This window comes from Danio rerio, chromosome 15 (genome assembly GCF_052040795.2).
Source record: "Danio rerio strain M-AB ecotype USA chromosome 15, GRCz13ab, whole genome shotgun sequence".
Lineage (NCBI taxonomy): Eukaryota > Metazoa > Chordata > Actinopteri > Cypriniformes > Danionidae > Danio > Danio rerio.
The window spans coordinates 45603790-45624443 of NC_141035.1; the positions used below are offsets into that span (position 1 = coordinate 45603790).

Consider the following 20654-nt stretch of genomic DNA (forward strand, 5'->3'; position numbering starts at 1 on the left):
TCACATTTCTGTTAAAAAACTTACCGAGCTTAAATGTTTGAAGTGTTTTATTAGTTTATATAGTTATATTAATTTCGTTTTAATGCACACAATGTTGAATTTTGTTGTTAAAAATCATAATTCATGAGCATTTTCACACAATTTGACTTATATTTGACAAAAAAAGCAATAAGGTATAGTGTTTTGGTATTGTGACAGCAGAAATTAAACTTATTGTGGATTATTATTAATATAATATTAATATAATAATAATATGAAATAAAATAATATTATAATTATAATGTTAAATAATATAATAATAATAATATAAAATAAATATTAAAAGCACAATTTTGTCGTCAGTACTTCCAATTAACAAATCAATATACATAGCAACAATCAAATTCAAAATATGTAGCATACATTTGCAGTTTTTATTGTATGTGATAACGTTGCAATTGCTGTTTTAATGATGTACAAGCTGGCATCATCAAATATGTCACTTATTTTGTGAAAAAGAAAGAGAGAGCGAGAGTTTTTTAGAACAATTACAAGTTATATTGATTTTATGCAACAAACAAAAAGTCAATATTTTATTCACAACATTGTCTGTTTTTTTTCTGTTTTGTCAATGAAAATCATTGCAAACAAAGCCGTAGCAGAACATTTTGCTCAAACAAATCTATTGAGTCAATGATCTATTCATAAACTCTGACTTGCTTCATTTCAAACTGATTTGAACTAATCACTTAAATCAGTGATTTAGTAAATCACTCATTAAGGCATGCACTTGCCACCACCTAGTGGCAGCTTTAGTGTCATATTTATCTATGAATAGCAAGCCTAAACCAACACAACCTCATAAAACATAAAAAAACATAAAAAAAAACACAGAATCAGAAGGTCCTTATTGACCATATTTGGGTCAGTCGTGAATATTAATGAGTTCTGCTTTCATGCAGCTCTCAGTGTTTGCTCTCTCTCATTTACATGAGAACGAGGAAACAATGGTGTTTAAGGAAAAATGTACTGTACTCTTATTATTCGACTTTGCCTACTTTATTGGGGCATCTTTAATACTATTGTGCTACAGTGCACCATCTCTGCTCATTTGCATAAAATATACATAAAACTTTGCCGCATCACTGTACACACCCACACTGATTGGCAGTCGAGTTGAAAGTCACTTGTTATCTGCAGCTTTGTTCAGTCAGATGCAGCTCAGACATGTAGTTTTGTTTACTTATTTATTTATTTGATGAATTTGTGAATTGATGTTGTTTTTATGCAACAGTTTAACAAACCAAAAGTCAATATTTTATACACAATATTATCTGCTTCTTCTGTTTTCTGTTGTCATAGAAAACTGTTGCAAACAAACCCAGAGCAGAACATTTTGCTCAAACAAACCAGTTGAGTTAATGATCTGTTCATAAAGACTCACTTGCTTTTCTTTTCAAACTGAATCATCTGTTTTGAACTAATCATTTGAATCAATGATATAGTGAATCACTCATTAAGACATGCACTTGGCACCACTTAATGGCCGCTTTAGTGTCATATTTATCTATGAATAGCAAGCCTTAACCAACACAACCACATAAAACATAAATAATCGTAAAAAACCCAAAGAATCAGAAGCTCCTTATTGACCATATTTGGATCAGTCGTGAAAAGTAATGAGTTCTGCTTTCATGCAGCTCTCAGTGTTCGCTCTCTCTCTCTAATTTACATGAGAACGAGGAAACTATGGTGTTTGAGGCACATGGTATGACCATTTTCTTGTACTGAACTCTTATTATTCGACTATGCCTACTTTATAGGGGCATCTTAAGGAATATTGTGCAATAATTTTACCATCTCTGCTCCTTTGCATAAAATATACATAAAACTTTGCCGCATCACTGTACACACCCACACTGATTGGCAGTCGAGTTGAAAGTCACTTGTTATCTGCAGCTTTGTTCATTTGGATGCAGCTCAGACATGTAGTTTTGTTTATTTATTTAGTTTTGCTTCATTGTTTTGCCATTGATGGTTTTCAGACATGTGTGGATGAAGCGTTGGACAGACGACTGAGGGCTGAGCGCTGTGATCCACAGGTTTAATGAGACATAGAGCTCAAGGCGGAGGTGGATCCGGAACGAGTTTTAATTACAAAACGCCCCATCGGGAGGACAAGATGAATGGAGGGAGAGAGGGAAAGTGAGAGAGAAAGCAAGCCTACGCTGAGGGAAAGCTGGAGAAATCAGAGATCTGAAGGTGCGTTACTGTTAATAAATGCATAGCAACAGATTGGCAAGCACTTTTGGCTCTTCAAAGCACTAAACAGAAATGTCATTGCTGCATTGTTTTTGTCCTGCTGTCTGCTTTCGTGGATCTGGGTTGTAGTCAAGTTGTTTTTCACGTCTGATGTTAAAATGAAGCCAGAGTCTGTCAAAGATGCCAGTGAGACAAAGAGCTGAAATCAGTATTCAGAGCAAGTTTAGGAGGCTACTGCAGTTATAATGCTTGTGCGTGCGTGAGTGTGTGTGCTTGAGTATGTATGTGTTTGTGTGTCTGTTTGTGCATGTGTGGAACTTGTATTTATCACATTGTGGGGACCAAGTGTTATACCAACAATACCAGTAAACGTTGACCTTGTAAGGACATTTTTTACACCCCATGAGGAAAATGGCTTATAAACCATCCAGAATTATGTGTTCTGAAAATGTAGAAATGCAGTTTTATTTTGGCTTTATTATGTCAGGCAGAAAATAACACCATAAATACAGTATATAAACAATACCACATATAATAATAATATTACCTATAATCTACATGTATAAAATGCGGCACGGTGGCTCAGTGGTTAGCGCTGCTGCCTCACTGCAGGAAGGTCACAGATTCAAGTTCCAACTGGGTCAGTTGGCATTCCTCTGTGGAGTTTGCATGTTCTCCTTGTGTTGGTGTGGGTTTCCTCCAGGTGCTCCGGTTTCCCCCACAATCCAAACACATGCGCTATAGGCGAATTGAATAAACTAAATTGGCCGTAGTGCATGTGTGTGAATAAAAGAAAGCAAAAAACGCATAGCTCCTGGGAGGTATTTGGCGCTCTCCAGTAATGTACATAGTGGTACATTTTCAGAATGACAGGGTTGTGTGTTTGTGTAGTGCTTCACCTCATGTTTACAACCACTGAACACTCTTCCTGTCTGTAGGTTCTCATTCTGTTTCTGGTTCACTTCTAGCCAAGCAAACCAACTGCTGGGAAATTTTGCAGACACACACATCACAGAGATGAATTCAAGACTGCCACTGTGCACAATACTTTCCTCACGTTCTGCTTTTTCAAAATTATATAATAATTCAATTTGAAAAATATTGAGACGGCACGGTGGCTCAGTGGTTAGCACTGTTGCCTTACAGCAAGAAGATTGCTGGTTTGAGTCCCGGCTGGGCCAGTTGGCATTTCTGTGTGGAGTTTGCATGTTCTCCCCGTGTTGGTGTGGGTTGCCTCCGGGTGCTCCGGTTTACCCCACAGTCCAAACAATACCTGTCAACCCTCCCATTTTTCCTGGGATTCTCCCGTATTTTACAGTTCTATCCCAATATGATCCAGTAAAGGTGTTTTCCCATGTTCTCCAGTGTTTTCAATATTTCTCTGAAGGGTGGCAAATAAACATTAAAGAGTCGAGCCTCCCATACCAGCCCATACCGCCAAACCACCAGGGGCCGCCCCTTGCTCTTAAAAGCTCTTGTTCTGTGCTTTCTGTTCTGTGCGAAAACACTTTGAAATAAACATAAAAACGGTGGGATTTCCTTCCGTTTTATTACAGATGCCATTTAACCTTCATATGCAATCCTCAAAACAGTTATATAGAACTGCATGACTGTTAGCTGACGCGCTCCATAGTGATAAATAGACGCTGTTTCCCAAACGAATTCTGGTCACGCGATTTGAAGCGGAGCGAAAGTCTGGGTTTTGGGTGTGTGTTTAAACAGATATACACATAAATTATTATTAGTAATAATAATAATTATTATTATTAATTATTATAATTATATATTATAATTATTATTATTAATTAATTATTATTATTATTATTATTATATTACAATTATTATTAATTATTATTATTATTATTATATTAAAATTATTATGAATTATTATTATTATTAATAATAATAATAATAATAATAATAATAATATCTAAAGCTGTTGATTTTGGTGGGGTTTTTTTTTTTCAAACACAAATAATTTCGTCCTAAATGAGCATAAACCGTTAGGAAAGCAGTCGAATGCTTTCATTATATTGTTAGATGTTTGCATTTTTAAAATGACAAATCTGTTATTTAATGTAATCAAATGAAAAAATTTAAATAAGTCATTCATTCGTTGCTCTTTAATGAGAATGTGTACAGTGAAGAAACGCTAATTTTGATTCAAATTGCATTATAATAGCTATTAATTTAAATAAGCTGAACTGTTTGCTTATTTGTTTGCTGCTAATGCATACTATTTATTTTTTCATTCATTCATTCATTCATTTTCTTGTCGGCTTAGTCCCTTTATTAATCCGGGGTCGCCACAGCGGAATGAACCGCCAACTTATTCAGCAAGTTTTTACACAGCGGATACCCTTCCAGCCGCAACCCATCTCTGGGAAACATCCACACACATACACTACGGACAATTTAGCCTACCCAATTCACCTGTACCACATGTCTTTGGGTTGTGGGGGAAACCGGAGCACCCGGAGGAAACCCACGCGAAGACAGAGAGAACATGCAAACTCCACACAGAAACTCTAACTGAGCCGAGATTCGAATCATCTTGCAGTGAGGCGACAGCACTACCTACTGCGCCACTGCTTCGCCATGTATTTTTTCTTTTGCAAATAATAATAAAACATATTGAACTGTTTATTTACAACGAAACCGCTCCAAATGAACATATTTAGTAATTTGGGGATTTTTTTAAAGGGGGTCGGGGTGATCTCTTATTATGGTGGGCATATCTCTTATTTTCACATCCCAATGTTGACAGGTATGGTCCAAACACATGCGCTATAGGTGAGTTAGATGAACTAAATTGGCCGTAGTGTATGAGTGTGGGTGTAAATGTGAGTGTGTATAGGTGTTTTCCAGCACTGGGTTGTGGCAAGAAGGCCATCCACAGCGTAAAACAAATGCTGGAATAGTTGGCGGTTCATTCCGCTGATAAATAAGGGACTAAGCTGAAGGAAAATGAATGAGTGAATTAAATATATATACACAGTTGAAGTCAGAATTATTAGCCCCCCTGAATATTTTCCCCAATTTCTGTTTAACGGAGAGAATATTTTCAACACATTTCTGACTATAAGATAGCTGTAATAACTAATGTTGTTGTTGTTTTTTTCTAGTTTGCTTATATATAAATATATTCATCCGCCTTTCATTTTTAAACTTGTAATGTGAGAGTGTAGTTCTAAATGAAATGGTCCATCTGTGTTTGAGAAAAATGCTTCGTAATGCTTATACATATTAATGCTTTAAGTGTTATGGAGACAAAACTGAATCTGTGCAGAACAGATTGCAACAGACATTACTTGCTAGCTAGTATGATGAACACACCACATGCACACACACACACACACACACACATATGCACATGCACAGCATTCATTAAAGCACTCAAGCACTTCATTAATTTAATTTACATGTACTTATGAGTCTGTATGTGCACTAAAAGAAAAGGATTTCAGCTAACCACGTCTAGTGAGTTTTTAATGTGCCTCTGTGGAGACATTCGAGGAGCCTGAACCGTCATGTATTCTCCAGGACAAAACTACCAGATTGATGGTGAAATTAAACACCATCAACAGAAGCTATGCATACTTGCATGAAGAGACTCACAGAAACTGAGCGCGAGCGAGCAGCACGGCTTTATTTATTGTGTATAATTCAATGTTTTCCTCTCTGTTAGTCTGTTTTATCACGCATCACATGCTTTAATATATCAGTAAGTTACAAATCGACTCTAAAAATAGCATGAAGGGAAATTCACCTCATTAACTTTCTGATGTGCCTCAGTATGCAGTAGATTCTGCTGGGTCACTGGTTCGAGCCTCAGCTGGGACAGTTGGCATGGAGTTTGCATGTTCTCCCCGAATTGGCGTGGGTTTCCTCCAGGTGCTTCAGTTTTCACCACAAGTCCAAAAACATGTGGTACAGGTGAATTCATTCATTCGTTTTCTTTTCGGCTTAGTCCCTTTATTAATCTGGGGTCGCCACAGCGGAATGAACCACCAACTTATCCAGCATATGTTTCACACAGCGGATGCCCCTTCCAGCTGCAACTTGTCTTTGGGAAAGCTATAGGTGAATTAGGTAAGCTAAATTGTCTGTAGTGTATGTGTGTGAAAGGGTGTGTATGGGAGTTTTCCAGTGATGGGTTGCAGCTGGAAGGTAGTAGATGGAGCGTGGGATTGAAAGGCGGTGCAGCATTAATACAGTCGATGTACCAGTTTTGAGAAATCGCAGACAAATGCCTGAAATCACAGGCAAATCGCTGCTCGTGCACGTGAGTGACAATCACACAGTATGAACTATCAAAGACGCGATCTGAGTGAGGGAGCCGATGCCTGTAAGATATTTGGCATGCTAAATATCTGGAGCTGTCGGCGAATGCCGTGTGAATTGAGTTTTGACTGAAAATAACATCAGCGATCGCCTACAGCCAATGAGAGAGCAGCATTCACTTGTGTGCGTGTGTGTATACCTGCTGCAGGCCAGCGGGAGGCTGGGGTGAAGTTATAAGCGCTAATTTTTCTGTTTATTTGTACCCACGAAATGGAGGAAAAACTAGTGGAGGTTTGACAGGACTCAGGAGCAACCGTGTCTGTTTGACGTTTCATACAGAAAGAAATTAGTTTATTATCAACGTTGAGGAGAAATGGCTAATTCCCTTTAAACCCAGGTGAGCAAACATGTACATTTTCTACCCCATTAAAGGCTTCTTTCTCATTATGTAGTTAATAACAAAAGATTTACGACAGGTTTTTGGCTGTGAGACGTAGTTTGGACGAAGTTGTCGGCGATTCTTCCTATAGTGAAGTCATGCAATGTGAAAGTCCCTGTCGCTGATCCATCTTGCAGTGTAAACAAAGCAGCAACAAAACACCCAGATAGTCATGCAGTGTGAAAACATCTGTGACACGACTAGTTTGAAAATCATGCAGTCTGAACTCGGCATAATGCCGAGTTCAGACTGTGTGATTTTAGCCCCGATTTTGGCTCGCCGACAGGTTTGGAGAATTCGCCGACAAATGCCTGAAATCACAGGCAAATCGCTGCTCGTGCACGTGAGTGACAATCACACAGCATGAACTATCAAAGACGCGATCTGAGTGAGGGAGCCGATGCCTGTGAGATATTTGGCATGCTAAATATCTGGAGCTGTCCGTGATTTAAATCACGCCGTGTGAATTGAGTTTTGTCTGAAAATAACATCAGTGATCGCCAACAGCCAATGAGAGAGCGGCATTCACTTGTGTGCGTGTGTGTGTATACTTGCTGCAGGCCAGCGGGAGGCTGGGGGAGAAGTTAAAAGCGCTCATTTTTTGGTTTATTTGGATCCACGAATTGGAGGAAAAACTAGTGGAGGTTTGACAGGACTCAGGAGCAACCGTGTCTGTTTGACGTTTCATACAGAAAGAAATTAGTTTATTATCAACGTTGAGGAGAAATGGCTAATTCCCTTTAAACCCAGGTGAGCAAACATGTACATTTTCTACCCCATTAAAGGCTTCTTTCTCATTATGTAGTTAATAACAAAAGATATACGACGTGTTTTTGGCTGTGAGACGTAGTTTGGACGAAGTTGTCGGCGATTCTTCCTATAGTGAAGTCATGCAATGTGAAAGTCCCTGTCGCCGATCCATCTTGCAGTGTAAACAAAGCAGCGACGAAATGTCCAGATAGTCATGCAGTGTGAAAACATCTGTGACACGACTACTTTGAAAATAATGGAGTCTAAACTCAGCATAAATCGATGATTAGTTTTGATTTCATGTACTTTCAATGACCGGATGAATGAAGACTCGCCACCCAGTGATCACGAAGTCTGCATTGCTTGTATCTTCACTATCTGTGCAATGATTTCTCTCTGATTCTCGTCTGTGCTCTCCGAGGAGGCGCAGATGTCATTTGTAAATGGCCTCTGTGTGTCTGATGAGCCGCTGTGCTCCAATCATCTGATAACTGACCGCCAGCCTGCCGTTCTTAAACTCAGCAGGTCACACAAACACGATAAAGCCTCCCTCAGCTTTTCATTTGTCGGCGTGTGAGTCTGCCTGAAATGAGATGCAGCGTTATCACGACACACATGTAGATACCCACAGATGAGAAACTTATTAAACACTGCGAATTTACATCATTGTGTTAGATTGTTTTCGCTTGTGGTGCTGTATTTTAGTTTCTGTAACAAATGAAGACTGCAAAAGGGATTTTGAATATCTCAATATCCCAATGACTCATTGAAGCATACATACAGATGAGATAAAATGAGATGAAATATAATCAGCAATGAAAATATAAATAAAAACATAAATGAAAAAGCTTATTTAACTGTCTATTTAACACTGAACATCTCTCTATATTTAGGCTAAAAACTGATTGATTTATTTAGGCCCACTTATTTGTACTAAGTGTTTGTACTTTCATTTTAGTTGTCTTTTATTTCTTCAATTCTCCTTTCCAAAATGAATCCTCATTGCACTTAACAAGTTTACATTGATAATAAAGCGTGTTAACAAATTTTTAAAGATTAATGAAGATATTATAGTGCTTTATTTTATCATTTCATCTTTATTTATAATTACAGTAGTGTATTTACTGCTGCTGTATAGGCTACTTCTGTTCGTTTGCATCCCGTCCCTTTGTGCCCACTGATGGCATAATCACAAACTGCAGTCATACATTAAAAACACGTACTTTAAAGCGGCGGCGGTATATGCCGGGGCGGTAATGGCCACATTGAACTCTCACCTACTGTGCATTCATTCATTCGTTCGTTCATTCATTCATATTCTTTTCGACTTAGTCCCTTTATTAATCAGGGGTCACCACAGCGGACTGAACCGCCAACTTATACAACATATGTTTAACACAGCAGATGCCCATCGAGCCAGAACCCAACACTGGGAAACACCTATACACACTCTTTCACACACATACACGACGGCCAATTTAGCTTATTCGAGGGTCGAACCAGTGACCTTCTTGCTGTGAGGTGATGGTGCAAATTTAAATACAAACTAACTTTTCTAACAAAATACAAATTCCCAACAGAACGAAAAATACAAATCACTTACCTTCCTTCTGTCTACCCACCAAAAACAGGAGAAAAAGGTACCTTACTCATACCGTACATAAACTAATCATTCACATTATTAGTAGTAAGCGAGGCACAAGCCACTGTGGTTTGGGACTGGGGCTTGAAAAGTTGATGGTTCATCCCGCTGTGTTGACTCTTGATAAATAAGGGACTAAGCTGAAGGAAAATGAATGAATGAAACCGAATCGCATTTTAGTAGGTCTCTTTTGTAAATAATGCTAGAAAAGCATTATACTGTAGCGATTAGCAACCTCATCTATTGTCCATCATCATGTGTGTGGTGTATTTCATGTCATTTGACGCTTTAAATGTTTAGCGGCTGAAGGTTTTCAGAGTCACAGATGCGTTTTTTTTCCTCTCGTTTCACATCTGCCACCTGATTCTCTGTCAGGTTTTGATCCGAGTTTGGCATCGTAACGCAGCAGATGGTTTCTGATGGAGTCCAGGAGTTCAGTGAACTGTCAGCTCTTTGAGTGTTTAATCTTCATTTCAAAGCAATTATCCACTCTTCTCTAGTCTCAGCGTCAGAAGGAGAGCATTAGGTCTGCTTAAAGACAGTCAGAGGGATAGATAGATAGATAGATAGATAGATAGATAGATAGATAGATAGATAGATAGATAGAAAGATAGATAGATAGATAGATAGATAGATAGATAGATAGATAGATAGATAGATAGATAGATAGATAGATAGATAGATAGATAGATAGATAGATAGATAGATAGATAGATAGATAGATAGATAGGCGGGGCCAGGGGTTTCAATTTTGCGCGCGCAACAAATGGGTGGAGCTTAAGTTCAGTATCGACGTCACGCCTTGTTATCAAGATGATTCATTTGAAGCACTCTGAGTCGACTCTTTTATAGATGAATCAATAGTTTTAAACACTGTACACTTACAGATTTAATCCTTAGTTGGATATTTCACTTCACTTAGAGCTGTGTTACACACTACATGGAAGGTCATTTTCAAAAACCCATAATAGGGGCTCTTTAGGGTAAAAAAGTTAGAGTTTTTTGTTATTTTATGGATTTATTTCTATTATTTAGACCAGGGGTTGCCAATCTCGGTCTCGGTCCTAAACGGTCCCTGCAGGGTTTAGCTCCAACCTGCCTTAACACACCTACCTGGATGTTTTAAGTAGACTTTGATTAGCTAATTCAGGTTTGTTTAATTAGGGTTGGAGCTAAAACCGGCCTTCCGGTTCGGTGACCCCTGATTTAGACAATATGTTGTTTTAGATTACTAAAAATGGTTAATCTAAAGATAGTTAAAACTGAACCACAATTTTTTGTCATTTTTGAAAAGTTCGAAAACGTAATATTGTCACTTAATTTTTTTGTATTTTCTTTTTTTCTCTCAAATGAAGATTGGAAATGAATGTTGAAGGATCTTTAAAGGTTCAAGAAACCCTTGTGTACTTTTTTGAGAATTTAACAGATTTGTGTGTGTTGAGTATTAGTTAAGACAACGTTAGCACCTGTTAGCTTTAATTGTGGGTAAAACTGGGTAATTTTGAGCTTTTGTCAGCTAATTTCAGCTTTCAGGTTTAAAATGATTTTTGGGGCGGGATCAAAATCGGTGACTTGCGCAAAACTGCAAGTGTAGTGATGACGCGTCGGTTTCTCATTATTATTCATATCGTAGTTTTCTTATCCTATGAGAAGAGCCGGCTTCTTAATTATTCATGACTGTACGTGCTTTCCGAAGGCAAGACACAGACCTGCCTGTGCCAAGCTGTGAGACCCTACGTTGATGACTGGGTGAGACCGCGTCCACGGATCCACGGCACACAGTATTAAGCTGTTCTTTAAGGGTTGTATGTGTTTGTTTCCATGATTCACGGGGTTTGTTGCATGTTTTTCCCTGCGATAGAGTCAGGATCAATACAGCAAAGCTGTATGTGTGCACTGTGCAGCAAGCATTTTTGTCGGGAGAGCAGTACGAGAATTGGAGAATGGCGGACGTTGTCTTTTTTCAGTGGAGTTCTTATACATTTCAAGAGTTCCTACTTAAATATTAGCATTTATGGCAGTTTTGGCATGCTCTCCCGGGAGAGAACCCTGAGCTCGGAGATATTTCAGCCCAGGGCTCCCGCCCGGTCAATAAGCATATAAGGACATCCGAGATCAGGTAGGTCTCGAGAGCTCCCCCTTTAGAAAAAGGAGGAAAAGGAGGAGATGGGGTGGAAGGGGGGATTCTTCCAAAACAAAAAATAGAGCAGTAAGGAGTAATGGATCCATTTATAGTAAACTAGGATCACTCTGATTGGATTATTACTGATTACAGTTGAGCGGCCAGCAGTGCTCAATCATATCACGTGCTCCTCTCGAAATGAGTTTATGAAACATCCCCGTGCTGTTGTGTCCGCCTAAATCCTCCAGATTACCAGCAGCAGGGCTAATGGTTGAAATAGGCAGGGCAAGAGACCTGCTGCACTGAGTCTGCATTCAGATCCGGGGATTGAGGGAGAAGTCCTCATTTAGTTTATATGAACACGATCATCTTTATAATGATATAAATTGTGGTTATGTTTATATAAATTACAGATAACAAATGTAGCAGGGCATTAAATTACTGTTTATTTCTTTGCATTTTAACTTTGCAAACTTTAAAATCATGCGTCTCCTCATGGTTTGTGTCTCATTTTGTGAGCCAACTTACAACAGCACTCCTTCTACCCTGCTCTCCTGGCCACGCCCACTCCTGCCTCTGCTTGCAGAGCTCCACGCCCATTATCATGCATTTTTTGAAAAAATTCTGAGGTAGTCTTGAACCAAAAGTGGGGGGTATCATGGCTCTTTAAAGTCTGTGTCAACCTGGAGTTGCTGAGGCTTTTATTTCAGTATGTTGATGTACTGAAATGGAATATTGAGTAGGGGGCTGGGCTTTCTTTTTGCACATCATTATCTTGTATCAAATAACAGTAAGAGGGGAACATTGCGGCTGAAGTCATCAAACTGAGGTTAACAGAGAAGGACCGCCACTTCAAATGCGGTTTGGAAAAACACTCCAAAAACAAATGACAGCACATACAATCTGAACCGCTCTAGTTGATTCCTTCAGTGTTTCCTCAGAGAAATCTCCTCCATTAGTTTATTAACTCCAGTGACATGAGTTTCCACAAGAGCGCTCTACATGGCTGTGCTTCAGCATCCTAATATCCACCATTTCTCTTCCTTCCTTCCACTCATTATTTAATCCCCTCTGTTTTCATTGCTGCTTCTCTTCCCTCATTTGTACTTGCCGGAATGAAACGAATGACTCTCCTCAGAGGAGGAGGAGATATTCTGCTTTATCCCGTTCATGCTGTCGAGGAGCTCGTTTGCTCCGGCTTTGTTTTAATAAGCTGCCGTCGGGCTGCTCTTGAACATTTGAGGGCGATTGTAGGAATGTAAATGCAGGCATGAGCATTTAACGCTTTATGGTTGTGCTTTTCCCATTGTACCTACTTAGTGTTCATTCGTGCATAAGTGGGAGTAACAAAATTCAGCACTTGAGGGGGTGATTGAATTAAACTGTCATTAAATTTGCTGTTTATATAGTCCGCTTTAATTACTCTTGTTTCATTACCCTTACTGACTTGATCCATTGATTGACTGCTATGTTCTTGTATTTTATTTAAGCTTCATTTAACCCCAAAAGACTCTCTGAGATTAATAATGTCCTTCTGATGAGTGTCCTGCATGGGCAAAATAAGCAGCAAGACAGAGTTTACTGACTTCACAGAATAACTTCACATTAAGAATGCTGAAAACAATTAAATATTAAAGAAACACATTTTAAAATGATTCAGAGAGACCAATTTTTGTAATTTCAGGTTAGACTGAAGAAGATTCCAACCAGACAGAGATGCAAAAAAAATAAATAAATAAATAAATAAATAAAATAATAATAATAATAATAATTAATAAAAATTAATTAAAATTAATTAATTATATTTGTTATAATTACAAATAAACAAAATGAAATAAAAAAAAAATAAAAAATAATATAAATGAAAAAAAATAAACAAAAAATAAAATAAAATAAAATAAAAATAAATAAATTATAAATAAATAAATTATAAAATATTTATAATAAAATAAAAAACAACACAAAATAAAATTAAATCCAATGAAAAATAAACAAATATAAAAATAAAAAATAAACCGAAATAAAATAAAAATATAATAATAATAAAATTAAAAAAAGAAAATATAATATAATATATAAAGGAAAATGTGTAATATATAAAAATATAAATTAAATAAATAAAAATATAATAAAATAGATAAAATAAAACCAAATATAAAATATAAAAAAGTAAAATATATTTTTAATAAAAACGTTATTAAAAAATAATAAAATAAAGTAAAATAAAAAAAATTAATTAATAAAACAAAATTCTATTCAATTAAATCAATTTTATTTGCTTGTGCATAAGTTCTTTGCCACAATGTCAGGGTTTTATGGATTGCTGCCTGGGTGCTGTTGTGGGGTTGCTAAGGCACTTTGAGTTTAGGCTGTTAATAAGCAGTTGCTAGGATGGTTGCCAAAAGACCTTTATGCTTTTTACCGTTTTTAAGTTCTTATGATGATAATAATCATCATAAATTTATTTAAACAATTGAACAATAATATTTTTTGTTTTAGATGATTAAAATCATAAAAATAATCATATTATTATATATTCATTGTATATTGTGTGTAATAATATATTTAATTTGATAAAAAATAAATTATTACATTATTTTTATTATATAAATAATATCAAGAACAACACAAACTTTAAACATTTTTTATTTGTATATACAAGTTCTGCCTGGTCCTGCAATCTAATTGGCTGATAGCAGCGTGATATTCTATATTCAGCTTTATAATCTTAAAATGTCAGCAAAATCAGCTGTTTTGTCTTCACTTTAGACATTACGCTGAAGAATCATTAAAACACTAGCTCTAAAGTGATGGTGAATTAGTAACGGCTTCTGCTGTTCTGACGTCAGCTGCAGATGTGAATGAAAGGCGGAAGAAAGTAGTTCTTTAAGCAAAAGGGTTTTTCAGACTCTCCTTGTATGAATTATTTTTTTTATATACACAATTATGTTGTCGAACTGTTGTATAAACGCTAGGGCTGTGCAATTAATCGAAAATCCGGTCTCAATTTCAATTTTGGCTTCTAACGATTATGAAAAAACATTAATCGAGATAAACGATTATTACACCATATACCGCCCCTTTTCCAGTTGTACACAGTTGTGGCTCTGCAAAGCTCAGTTCCATGTGAAAATGACTAAAAGCATGTGCTGTAATGTAACTTTTGCAGCACGGGATGCGCATCATTCATATTTTTTAAAGTGCGAAAGAGCGCTTGCTGGTGTGTATGCGCGCCACACTTAGCCTCGGACAGGCTTGGAGACACATTTGTGTCAAAGCGCAGTGTTTAGTGATTATTCATATTTACCCTCATTTGTGTAATAAACAAACGAGTTGAGAAACATAAGACATGTAAAAGAGAAACCATATCACATGTGTGATATTTTATATTCATCCTTATAATCTTAAAAAATAAGCAAAATTTGCTGTTTTGTCATCACTTTAGACATCATGCTAGAGAATCATTCAAACAGTATCTCTAAAGTGACATTGTTAAGTGAGCAACAGTTTCTGCTGTGCTGACGGTCAGCTGCAAGATGTGAATGAATGGCGGAAGAGAAATGCCTAATGCAAAGGGGTTTTTGAGACTCTTCTTGTTTGGTTTTATTTTTTAGATACACAATTATGCCTTCAAACTATTGTATAAATGCAATATCACACTCTCAGCAGTGTGATACAGCTTTATATTGTCACTGTTGGGGCATTAGACATCATGCTAGAGAATCATTCAAACAGTATCTCTAAAGTGACATTGTTAAGTGAGCAACAGTTTCTGCTGTGCTGACGGTCAGCTGCAAGATGTGAATAAATGGCGGAAGAGAAATGCCTAATGCAAAGGGGTTTTTGAGACTCTTCTTGTTTGGTTTTATTTTTTAGATACACAATTATGCCTTCAAACTATTGTATAAATGCAATATCACACTCTCAGCAGTGTGACACAGCTGTATATCGTCACTGCTGGGGCATTAAGGCACTCGGCCTGCAGCCTCGATCCAACGAACGCCTCCCAGCAGTGCAGATATACAGCCATGTATATATATACTGTACTATTCTTAAGAAAACACACACATCATTTATGTATGTACCTATATGTATGAGGAGTAGTTTTAACAAGTTTCTTCTGTCTCCATTCTAGACATTTTTATATAGCCATGTTTCTATTACTGTCACCAAAGCCTCCTCCTTTCGCTCTGATGTGAATCGTGTGTCTTTATCAGGCTCTGCGTGACGATGTGGGCTGGTAAACTCCGTCTGATTGGCCCTGCATCCCAATATAACCAGAATTCAGAAAATATCTGCTTTATTTTTGACTCCTTGTTTATTATTACCATCCATTCCTCTGCAGTGCACTTTAGCTAAATGAATCCAATAGACATCCTCATCCTCGAGTCTGCGGGAGAAACATTTAGTTTCCTGCAGCTTTTAAATAATAACAAATTAGCTTCACAGATTGAACTGATCCCAGACTTTTCCTTCAGGGAATTATGGGCTGTCGAAAGCATCGTGGTGGTGATGTGCCGTTTCCCATGGTGACAGAACACCGCACAGCTGAAGGTGTTTGTTAGTCACCTTCCTGTCAGACGCATCTGTCAATCAAAAAGCGCTGGTGTTTGATGACAGATCTGTGGAGGGCATGGATATGTTTACACACAAATGCTCATTGCATGTTGTGTATTTGAGCCCCAAGTCTGCTTTTATAAAACTAAGGATGTTCCGATCAGATTTTTTTGCCCTCGACTCTGAGTCTTTAATTAATTTTGAAGATCTACTGATACCGAAAGCGATCCGATACTTCTATAATACATATAAAAGAATAAAGAAGAGTAAAGAAACATATCCAGGATGTTCCTTATTTTTTATTTAATTCACCTAATTTTAAAAATTAACAACTCTGTTAACAAACAGAGCACTTCTGTCGGTAGCTTAAACATTTAAGTAATAAATAAAATCAATTGACTCTTCGCTAACCCCGCCCTCCTTAGTTACGGTTGCTACACCTGTCAAGCTTTCGTGGCACGTCTATTACAATATGTATGGGCCGGTGTCAGACATTGCCAGGGTTATAATTAGTCATTTTTGGCAAACAGGTGAGATATCTGTAAAAGCCAAACAAAAAAAGGACTGTAGTATGCATTACAGGGGTATATTCACCACATAATAGGCAACCGATTAGAAAATAATTTAATAACATTGAAGCTGGCAACTAGCTCTCTGCAACTCTCACATGGTCGCCCACTGAAGCTAATGCCTAGTTCAGACTGCGTGATTTTAGCCCTGATTTTGGCTCGCCGACAGGTTTTGAGAAATCGCCGACAAATGCCTGAAATCACAGGCAAATCGCTGCTCGTGCATGTGAGTGTCAATCACACAGTATGAACGATCAAAGACGCGATCTGAGAGAATCGCCGATGAGTCGCCGATGCCTGTGAGATATTTGGCATGCTAAATATCTGGAGCTGTCGGCGATTCAAATCACGCCGTGTGAATTGAGTTTTGACTGAAAATAACATCAGCGATCGCCTACAGCCAATGAGAGAGCAGCATTCACTTTTGTGTGTGTGTGTGTGTGTGTGTATACCTGCTGCAGGCTAGCGGGAGGCTGGGGGAGAAGTTAAAAGCGCTCATTTTCGGTTATTTGGACTCACGAAATGGAGGAAAAACTAGTGGAGGTTTGACAGGACTCAGGAGCAACCGTGTCTGTTTGACGTTTCATACAGAAAGAAATTAGTTTAATATCAACGTTGAGGAGAAATGGCTAATTCCCTTTAAACCCAGGTGAGCAAACATGTACATGTTCTACCCCATTAAAGGCTTCTTTCTCATTATGTAGTTAATAACAAAAGATACACGACATGTTTTTGGCTGTGAGACGTAGTTTGGACGAACTTGTCGGCGATTTTTCCTATAGTAAAGTCATGCAATGTGAAAGTCCCTATCGCTGATCCATCTTGCAGTGTTAACAAAGCAGCGACGAAATGCCCAGATAGTCATGCAGTGTGAAAACATCTGTGACACGACTACTTTGAAAATCATGCAGTCTGAACTAAGCATAAGCAGGTCAGTACCTGGATGGGAGACCACATGGGAAAGCGAGGTTGCTGCAGGAAGTGGTGTTAGTGAGGCCAGCAGGGGGCGCTCAACCTGTGGTCTGTGTGGGTCCTAATGCCCCAGTATAGTGATGAGGACTCTATATTGCTCAGTGAGCGTCGTCTTTCAGGTGAGATGTTAAACCGAGGTCCTGACTCTCTGTGGTTATTAAATAACAGGATGTCCTTTGAAAAAGAGTAGGGGTTTCACCCTGGCATCCTGGCCAAATTTACCCACTGGCCTCTGTCCATCATGGCCTTATAACCCTCCCCATATCATAATTGTCTCCTCTCCACCAGTCAGCTGGTGTGTGGTTTGCAGTCTGGCGCAATATGGCTGCTGTTGCGTCATCCATGTGGATGCTGCACACTGGTCGAGAATGAGGAGATTCCCCCTATGTGTAAAGTGCTTTGAGTGCTAGAAAAGTGCTGTATAAATGTAAAGAATTATTATTAATTATTATTATTATGATAAAAATAACAATAATAATTAGGGTTAGGTGATGTCAACCAATTTAGCATCGTATGATGTCTAATGTAAAACATTGCGATGGACGATGGCATCGTCGTTGTAGGTGGCGGTGTATTAATTATTTATGAATATTTAATTAATTCCTGACAATTTAATTATTTGTAGCCCACCGTTTCAACTACCTGACCTGCAAGGTCGGTCTTTGTTTTAACCACAACCAAATTATAAATAAATAAAGATGAGTTACATACAAATTACCACCTGTCAATCACTTTTTCCGCGGGACTCTGGCATGAACAGGCAGAGTGATCTGTGTCGATATAATGGCGTCGACAACCTTTGGTTGGTGAAAAAAGGTGCACAAACAACAGCAACCAACCAACAGTATCTGAGGTTTTTACTAAAATTACTATGTACAAGCGTAAAGCAAAAGATTGAAGCAGTACTGACGCTCTGACACATTACCTGATAGATTCAAAAAACAGAAGAGTCATTAGATAGAGACAAGATTCATAAATATCAGGCTTAACATATATTGAGACGCGATCCAGCGGTTCATCCTTGATAAACTGTCCAACGTGCACTACTCTCTGGTGTTTTGTACTCGAAGCACCGCTGACTGCCTACAGCTCAGACGTGCACGTATGCTGCAGCGCATGACTGTGTGTGTTTGCGTGTGGTCACATGATGTGTGTTTTCAGCGGTATAGGATGAAGATCTTTTAAGAAACCATATGCTAAATATGTTGGCAGTTCATTCCGCTGTGGCGACTCCAGATTAATAAAAGTACTAAGCTAAATGAAAATGAATGGATGAATGAATGAATGAATGATTATTTAATAATATAAGTAAAACATGTAATAGGTCTACATTAATGCAAAACAAGCTAAATATCATCTTTAACATCATGGGCAGCACGGTGACTCAGTGGTTAGCCCTGTCACCTCCAGCAAGAAGATCTCTGGTTGGAGTTTTGGCTGGGTCAGTTGGCATTTCTCTGTGGAGTTTGCATGTTCTCCATGTGTTGGCGTGGTTTCCCCCACAGTCCAAAGACACGTGCTGGGTGAATTTAATAAACTAATTTGGCTGTAGTGTATGCAACACGGGCTCATTGTGGAAACGTATTCGAGTGTTTTTTGTTTTCGCGGATCCGCGAGAGGCCGCTGTGTGCGCTTTTTCGCGTCTTGAGCGCCTCTCGGGAGCGCGTGCCGTTCGCGCCCGCGCTGTTCTCGCGCGAAAAGCTGCCGGAGGCCGCTGTGGAGCGACTGTCCGTCCGACTGGCTGGCCGAACGACCGAATGATTGACCGGGCGGCCGGTCGATCGGCCGACCTGGCCGCCCTCCTTCTCCTCCTCCTCCTTCCCTAAACCCAAGCGACGGTTTGCGAAAGCCGTCCAGAAAAACAAAAAAAACAAAAACCCTCGTCTTTGATTTCGACCGCGTTTTCAGAACCCGCCGCATTCTCGCCCTTATTTTTCGGATTCTGTTTTTCATCTTACCTGATTTCTGGAACCGCTCTTCCCCGGACCCGATTCCGGTCGTCCCCGCGGCCGGCTCCTCCTCCTCCGGGCCTCTGCTCCGCCGACGTAACGCTGCGAGCTAAGCAGACAAACTGGTAGCAGCGGGAAAGCCCTCCACTCGGAGGTGAGCCATCGGCTGGCGAGCGCAAAGAGGAGGAGCGGAGCGTCGCCACACCACCCAGCAGCGTTCACTCGAGAAAAACTAAATGCGGTCGTACGTACCTCCGGCCATGTAAATCGCGGTCTCCAGAAACGTCCGAGGGGCTACGTTTCCAGAATGAGCTTGGGTTGCGTATATGAGTGTGTGAGTGTGATTGGGTGTGTAGGGTGTTTCCCAATACTGGCTTGTAGCTGGAAGTTAGTTGCTGGTTCATTTCACTGTGGCAACCTTTGATAAATAAGGAACTAAGCTGAAGGAAAATATATGAATGTGTCCTACACTCTCAGAAATAATAGTACAAGAGCTGTCACTGGGGTGGTACCTTTTCGAAATACAGTACATATTTGTACTTAAAGGCTATAAATTGGTACCTCAAAGGTATATATTAGTACCTAAAAAATTTAAGAGGTACTCTTTTGTACTTCTTAGGTTCTAATATGTACCCTTGAGGTCTTAATATGGACCTTTTAAGTTCAAATATGTACCTTTCAAAAAGGTACCACCCCAGTGACAGCTCTTGTACCTTTATTTCTGAGAGTGTAGGACGCAGCTCTCAGTGATATCTTGGCCTATCCTTAATACACAATACTGTTTAATGGCACAACCCCAGTACATTGAAAAAAAAAAATTGCACAGGATTTAGTTAAGCTTTTTTAGGGTTGCTAACAATTGCTATGAGCTGAATTTAAACAAATAACTAAAGTTGAATATTAATATATTTCATTTGTTTGTTTAAATTCAGCCCATATCAATTGTTTGTAACCACTAACTCAAAAAACTGGAGGAAATCAATAAATATTTTATTTATTTGTACCAGGTGTAAACAGGTATGATCCTTTAAAACAGCTTTATAAGTGAATGAGACCTTATTATGAGGTGTTCAGATATTCTCTTTATGTGGGCTTGTTTACATCAGCAGGGCAGATTTCTCAGACGCAG

General features: G+C 38.6%; 1 protein-coding gene across 4 annotated transcripts in view; it reads left to right on the forward strand.

Annotated features, from left to right (window-relative positions):
* Nucleotides 1-20654, forward strand: part of slc8a2b (solute carrier family 8 member 2b) — a 213269-nt gene that overhangs the window by 67773 nt on the left and 124842 nt on the right. For 2 of the 4 annotated variants that reach the window (XM_087283183.1, XM_087283184.1), the window contains exon 2: nucleotides 2025-2241. The gene's annotated coding sequence lies outside the window, so the exon portion shown is untranslated. 4 annotated transcript variants of the gene reach the window in all.